Here is a 7,206-nt window from a genome sequence, read left to right as displayed (position 1 = left end):
TCACGCCGTTGTGCTGACGGAACTCTCTCTCAAAACTCTACTGGATCGTGAGTCGTGGGACGTCACCGAGCTGAACGTGTGCGGATCGCGGAGGTGCCGTACATTCGGTACTAGGATCGGTCGATCGTGAAGACGTACGACTACATCAACCGCGTTGTCATAACGCTTCCGCTTACGGTATACAAGGGTACGTGGACGACACTCTCCCCTCTTGTTGCTACGCATCACCATGATCTTGCGTGTGCGTAGGATTTTTTTTAAAAATACTACATTACCCAACAAGGACGTCATCGAGCTGAACGTGTGCTGAACGCGGAGGTGCCATACGTTCGGTACTTGATCGGGACGGATCATGAAGGTGTATGACTACATCAACCGCGTTGATAAACGCTTAGCAATCTACAAGGGTATGTAGATGCTCTCCCCCTCTCGTAGCTATGCATCTCCACGGATAGATCTTGCATTTGCGTAGAATTTTATTTGTTTTCCATGCAACGTTCCCCAACAAATACTTTATGCGCTCCTTGTGATGACAGAAGGATGTCTTGATCTGATTCACCAGATTCGATTCCTGTTCTAGTAGATTTGTCACAAGGTGTTGGTGATTTGCCAATTTCCTTTTGGAACGGAGACTGTGATAACCCCGAGATAAGCGACTCTCTCCCTAATTTAATATGTAGTGATACTTGTGATTTTGAGATCAAGTTTTGAGAATCAGTACAATATCATTTAGCTATCGGTAATTTCCCAGCAAGCCTAGTATTATTTTCAAATGAGAGCTTGAATTCTTGATTGGGGGATTGGAAATTGAGTGTAGGAGTGAATTTCCCCGTACTGCTCAAACTTGGGTGGGCAACATGAAGTCTGAGCCATGAATAACCTGTGTATCTCTCTCTCTCGAAACAGGCTTTCGCCCCGCTTTATATATAAAGCACCAACACCAAACAATACACGACCGAACAATACAATGTGGAGAGAAGACTCTCTTACAAAGCAGGTCGAAAGATACAACAAGAAGCTTTGTAGCTTCATCTTTTCTTATTTTTGTCTCTCTTCACCGGAGATGTATAATATAGCACTACACCTTATGATGCTTTCGAATATTTTTACTCTCTCCACTTCCCCATTTTGGAAGAGGCAGGGATAGATCCCGAGCCAGAAAACTTAAGGTTTAGCTAGTCCCATGATACAGAGGGGAAAGTGCCTTCCACGGCTAGGGCTTGCGGTAGAAATAATTGGCAAGTCAAACATAGTAGGGGTGGATTCAACTACCTATACCATTAGAGGCCGCGACCTTGTGGAAATTTGTAGAATCATATTAGGAGGTTTTAGGGGGATGGTTCCCAGTAAAATCAAGATGAAAGTAACAAGCTATGTTCACATGCTGGTGGAAACTATGGGGTTTTGTGAGATCTTAAGAATTCTAGAAGATATTTGCAGATCTAGTAGCCACGGGATGGAATTCATCAAGGAGCTAGTGTTGTGGTGCCGGTGGTCTAGACCAATCTATAAGGTGGGATTCTAACTACTAAGAGGGTGGGAGGGGAGGGGGGGTAGTTGTAGGGTGTTACAAGATAATTTAATAAGGACCAATGGATTTTGGGGGTGGGAGGGGTACAAAGAGGAGGCTAACAGAGGTGCACAAGGAGGAGGTGACCAACATCACCTTCACGGGCCACAACCATGGCACGTCACTGGCGATCCTCAATGCAGTCGACATCATCTCCCACGGTGTCAACGTGCCGCCCTCCTCCCTGTAGTAGACGTTGCCATGCCCAATGACGTCAATCATGTTTGCGAGCCCGCCCGTGGGCGACGACAACTTCAGGCCGGCCTTCGTGTTGTTCCCCGCCCTCCGTGCACTTCATGTGAGGAACGCCGGTGATGTGTTGCCGATGTACCCGCCAATCGGGTATGTGGACGTGGAGACCACCGCGCTGCCCGTTGACACGTGCGGATCGTTGTGCCTGCGGCAGCCCGACACCGTGCAAACACACTACAACCTCGAGTGCTACCCGCACGGCGTCACAGGGTTCTAGGGCACCGCTGGTGGGTTCGAGCTAGAGGTGGACCTCAACATGGCGTTGGTGAACAAGGGCGTTGATGTGGATCCGGTGCCCCGATGGTCACTGGAGGCTTAGGGACTCGAGGAGTCCTGACTGAGAGATGCGTAGGTACTGCCACATGCCAATGCCATGTACAACTTGCCGATGCTTATAGTTATATGAAATAAAAATGGTTCTTCTGTTATTTTGTTTGTAATCTACTTTTCCGATGATTACATAACCCAATAATAGATATGTGTGTCAACAAGGTCCTATAAATTAAAAAAATGCACACTTAGTGCATCCCAACGCCATGCCACAAAAGGGACAAACTATCAATCCGCAGACCAAAACTTCTGCCCAGATCTGGCCCCATCCAAATACATTTGGAATGCAAATGTTGATCAATAGAAATTTGATGAGGTCTATTTGATTAGATGTATACGTAGGCAGCCCTAACAACCAAAAGAATGGCGCTTGTTCATAAGTTTTTACATGTGTCCGACCACAAAAGTTCTAATCCGGTAGTCTGTGCAAATTTTGCCTCCCAGACAGGTTGTTCATACCTCTTCCCTTATCACTCCGCCGCCAACTACTCTGTGACTTTTGCCTCCTCCATTTCTGCCGCCAAGCGCTTACATCTTTGCACGATCTTCGCTGCATCGGGATCCAACTCGTCCATCTTGATGATCAACATTTTGGTTTCCTCCGAAGTGGCCACGAGCTCAATCCCTCCTCTCTTCGAGCTCACTCTTCTTCTCTTCGAGGTTGATCTTCTTCTCCGTTGTCGCCATGAAGATGTCAAACCTCTCCGCCTTCTTTTTCTCCCTGATGCCATGTCACTCGAAACATGCCTCGTCCTACTTGTCCATTGTGCCCTCGAACTTCTCCATCATCTTGGCCGCTGTCTCTTCTCGCTTCTCCTCCTCCCACTTCATTCCCCGGATCCCTCTTTTGACTTTCTTGGTCAGCTCTCCTTTTGTTGGGTCGGTTGGATCACCATCTTCGTATTCATTGCCAATGCAGGCGGTCTTGATGATATGGGCAATGGATAGGATCTACTTGGGTTGCCCATTCAACTTCAACCAACAATGTATGATGATGAAATTCTTCTTCTTCACCTTCAAATACAACGTGACCGCAAGCAAGGTAGCTGCACCAGCAATGTGTAGGTAGAGAATTAACAGAGCTCGCAAGGTACGAGACTGCAACAAGGACGTATTATAGGAAAAAAGAACCATAGCAACAGGAAAAAGAAAAACAGACCTGCCAGGGAAATGGCCGACCCGGTGTCACCCGGCAAGCGCGGCGCAACGAAAACCCATGGAGATGTGGCCCCGGTCGTGTCCGCAACCCATGCGTCAATGGCCCCCCCGAAGAAAATCCGCGAGGTTCGGGATGGAGGTAGAGATTGGACTACGTGGAGCGCGACAGGGAGGCATCGGCGCAAGGCCTCATGCAAAGGACAGAGCGGAGGGCAGTATCGCACGCTGAAGCCGAGGCAAGTACTCCAGCATGACATCATCCATTATATATGACTAGTAAATGTGCATGTGCAATGCACGTTAATTGCACGCGGATATTAGGTATGCTATTATTTGTGTGTTAATCCCGTGATTAGTGCAATATTTGCTATGCTTTTTTAATTACACATTAAACACGTTTAACGCTCGCCGCTGGAACAGTCTAGGTCGTTGAATTGACTTAGTTCGATGACCGATCTGCTCCTTTGAGTCTTTTTATATTTGTATAGATATAGACTAGCAAAAGAGCATGTGCGTTGCAACGGGAGAGAAAACATAACACACGCTCTTAACTCAACAACCATCACTCAAGACCACAATAGGTCCATCTCCTTTATTTTTGCGAGGCATCATATTTGTGTTGCCGCTTATCCTCCTTCTCAGCCTCGCCGGCGATGATCTCGGTGTTCACACAAAACAACAAAAACGTGTGTTGAATATGGTTAATCCTAAGGCGTCTCTCTCTCTCTCTCTCTCTCTCTCTCGCTCGCTCGCTTTCTCTCACTCTCGCAATGAGAAATCTGTTGTTTTCCTCTGCGACATTTTTCAGAGGTATGCATGTGTAGTTATCGATGTTTTCTTTTCCGTATATGGTTATAGTGGGGTATTTATTTGCAATCCGGATCACCGCCGGTATGAAAAAATGAATCTTGCGCTATAAATTACAAGTTTACTTCCATAACAATATTTTAAAAATATTTAACAGGTAAAATTAACATCATATTTAGATTCGACACATTTTTCTAATAAAATTTCATATATAATATGTTAAAATCAAAGTGAGTGAGAGAAAGTGAGAGAGAGAGAGGGAGAGGGAGGAGAGAGGGAGAGAGAGACGTCTTAGGATTAACCATATTGAACACACGTTTTTTGTTGTTTTGTGTGAACACCGAGGCCATCGCCAGCGAGGGTGAGAAGGAGGATAAGCGGCAACACAAATATGATGCCTCGCAAAAATAAAGGAGATGGACCTATTATGGTCTTGAGTGATGATTGTTGAGTTAAGAGCGTGTGTTATGTTTTCTTTTCTGTTGCAACGCATGGACTCTTTTGCTATTAATATGTTAAAATCAAAATTACGGTTTAAAAGATACAGATAATTTAAAAAATCATTTGGTTTGACTCAAATATATTTCAAAATAATATTTAAAAATACTTAACAGGTAAAAATAATCTCATATTCATATTCTACATATTTTTCTAATCAAATTTCATATGTAACATGTTCAAATCAAAGTTACGGTTCAAAAGATACGGATGATTTTAAAAAACATTTGTTTGACTTAAATATAATCCGCGGATGAATTACCTTTTCAAAAAAATGTAAAATAACGGTTTAGATATGACTTAAATCCGGATGTTGGATTGATTTCAAGAAAAGATAGAGACTTTTGTGTAAAATACGAAAATAACAATTCGTTTTAACTTAACACAGGACCGCGGGTTGAATTCTCTGAAATAGAAAGACTTTTCTGAAAGATGCCATGACGGACGAAAGAAATTCAATTTGTTTTACTATTATTAGGTAAAGATAAAGATAAAGATGTAATGTAATACGCGTCCGGTGTGGTATAATAGGTGTCCCATGTTCCGTTTTGCATTTCCTTAATTTTAGTACATTTCCTTTACGAATCCAGGTCGATCGTAACAGATCGGCGCGTTCGCATCGGAAAGCAGTCAATTAAACGCCAGATTTTCGCAGCGCAAGGCGGTGCTCACGATCGGATCGGAGTGGCTTCTTTTTCGTACGCTCCACAATCAATGGCGACGAGGGCGGAGGGGCATCGCCGGCTCAAGAACAAATCCAAGAAGAAAGCTGGCCTGACGACGGTGCACGACCTCCCCGAGCACCTCTTCGAGCGCATCCTCATCTGCCTCGGCCCTTCCCCGTGCCTCGTCCGTGCCGCGGCCGTGTGCCGGCGGTGGTGCCGCGTCGTGGCGGACGCCGGCTTCCTCGCGCGCCTTCGCGCAGCCCACGTGCACGCGACGCTCGTCGGCTACTACCACGAGGACCAGCCTAAACCCGCCTTCGCGCCTTCGTCGCTTGCCGTTGACCGTCGCCGCTTCTAGCTGGACTCCTTGCCCGGCGGCGGCTTGATGGACGACAGCCGTGTCAGCCTGCTCCTCCTGTCCATGTGGAAGATCGGCGGCTCCCGTGACCTTATGGTCTGCGAGCCCCTTACTGGTGGCCGCCAGCGGATCCTTTGGCCGTCGTCGGCTCTGGGGGACGGCGGCCGCCACGTCAGCATGTCTAACTTCCGGATCCTCTCGGCGGTAACGAAAACTCTGGCCTGCGTGTTCTCCTCGGGAAGCAACGGTGGTTGGCGCCTAGTGCGTACCCCGGCCACCAGCGTCGACGTGGAACTTCCAATAGGGTATTACTTTGATGAAAACTTTGTGGGTCCTGTCAATGGCCTCCTATACTTTGGCATACAAGGTAACGACGCTGTGCTTGTCCTTGATGAGACCACCGCAAAGTTCTCCGCTATGGTGTTCCCGGTGAACATCTGGGGGTCATTTCACATCGGGGCCTCTCGGGTCATTGGCGGTGGCGACGGCGTGTTGCGCATCGTCCGCGTGATAAGCAATGTTCTCAAGATATTTAAGCAGGGTCGAGGTGGTGACATCAACGAGTGGGTGTTGGAGAAGCAGTTGGAGTTATCGGAGGCCACCGTTGGGTTGCCGGGGCGCGAGGAGTCCTTCTTTGAGCAAGGAGCCAAGATTGTCGCGGCAAATGCAGACTACATCCTCATGACACCTCTCCTAACGGCAGCAACGAAGACGTGGTTGTTCTCCATCGAGCTCGACACAATGCAGGTAGAGAATGAACATGAAAGGAACAAATATGCTGGGCCAGCATACCCATACGAGTTGCCGTGGCCACCGGTGTTGCCTGATCATAGTAGAGGAAGGAGGAGACGATGAATTCACCGAGGCACTGATGACGGAGGATTTACATCATGTATCCAAATTGAAAACTAAATCACTTCTTTGTTTCGACGAGGTCTTCAAACCTATACTCCGATTGGATATGCTTACATGATTTTCCCCTTTGAAGTTTACTTCTCTGCACTAACGTGTATTATCCTTTTTGAGATGATGCCACTACACAAATTTGTACCGCATTTTCATGCTAATGAGTCCTGCATTTTCTAACAAGACCAATGCACTTTTGGACAATAGTCTCTACTAGAATTCTTGGTCAGTGCATTATGTAATTTTGGACAAATGGCCCCATGGACATACTGTGAAGGTGACGAGTAGGGTATACCTGTCAATGGCGAGGATTTTTACGTCATTTTCTTGTTGAAGGAATTGTTCGCTCGGACTAATTCTTCAGGGTGAAAATCTTGATTCCAGCCTTGGTGGCTGGATCCGGTGACGGTGTCACTTGAGTGTCGCTCCGTTTCTGAATGCGTTGCTGTGGAAGAACCTCGTTGTCGCATGATGACATGAGATGATCGGTACAGATATGACCATTGTTATAGTTTGCCGATCACGAATCTGATCGCTTTGGTTTTTTTTCCTTTTCCTCGTCTACGCATAGTTTTGATTTTATATGACTTTGCTATTTGTTCGTGTGTTTTTGTGCACTTGCCTTGGTGTTGGCTATGTGCATCCTAGCTATACAGAGGCCG

General features: G+C 46.6%; 1 pseudogene; it reads left to right on the top strand.

Annotated features, from left to right (window-relative positions):
- The first annotated feature begins 5,175 nt into the window (after positions 1–5,175).
- On the top strand, positions 5,176–6,693 carry LOC147992852 (uncharacterized; annotated as a pseudogene).
- The last annotated feature ends 513 nt before the right edge of the window (positions 6,694–7,206 follow it).

This window comes from Triticum urartu, chromosome 1A, assembly GCF_056163025.1.
Source record: "Triticum urartu cultivar PI428250 chromosome 1A, HENAU_Tu73, whole genome shotgun sequence".
Classification (NCBI taxonomy): domain Eukaryota; kingdom Viridiplantae; phylum Streptophyta; class Magnoliopsida; order Poales; family Poaceae; genus Triticum; species Triticum urartu.
The sequence above is the reverse complement of the archived record's forward strand: the minus strand, read 5'-3'. Positions and strand labels throughout refer to the sequence as shown.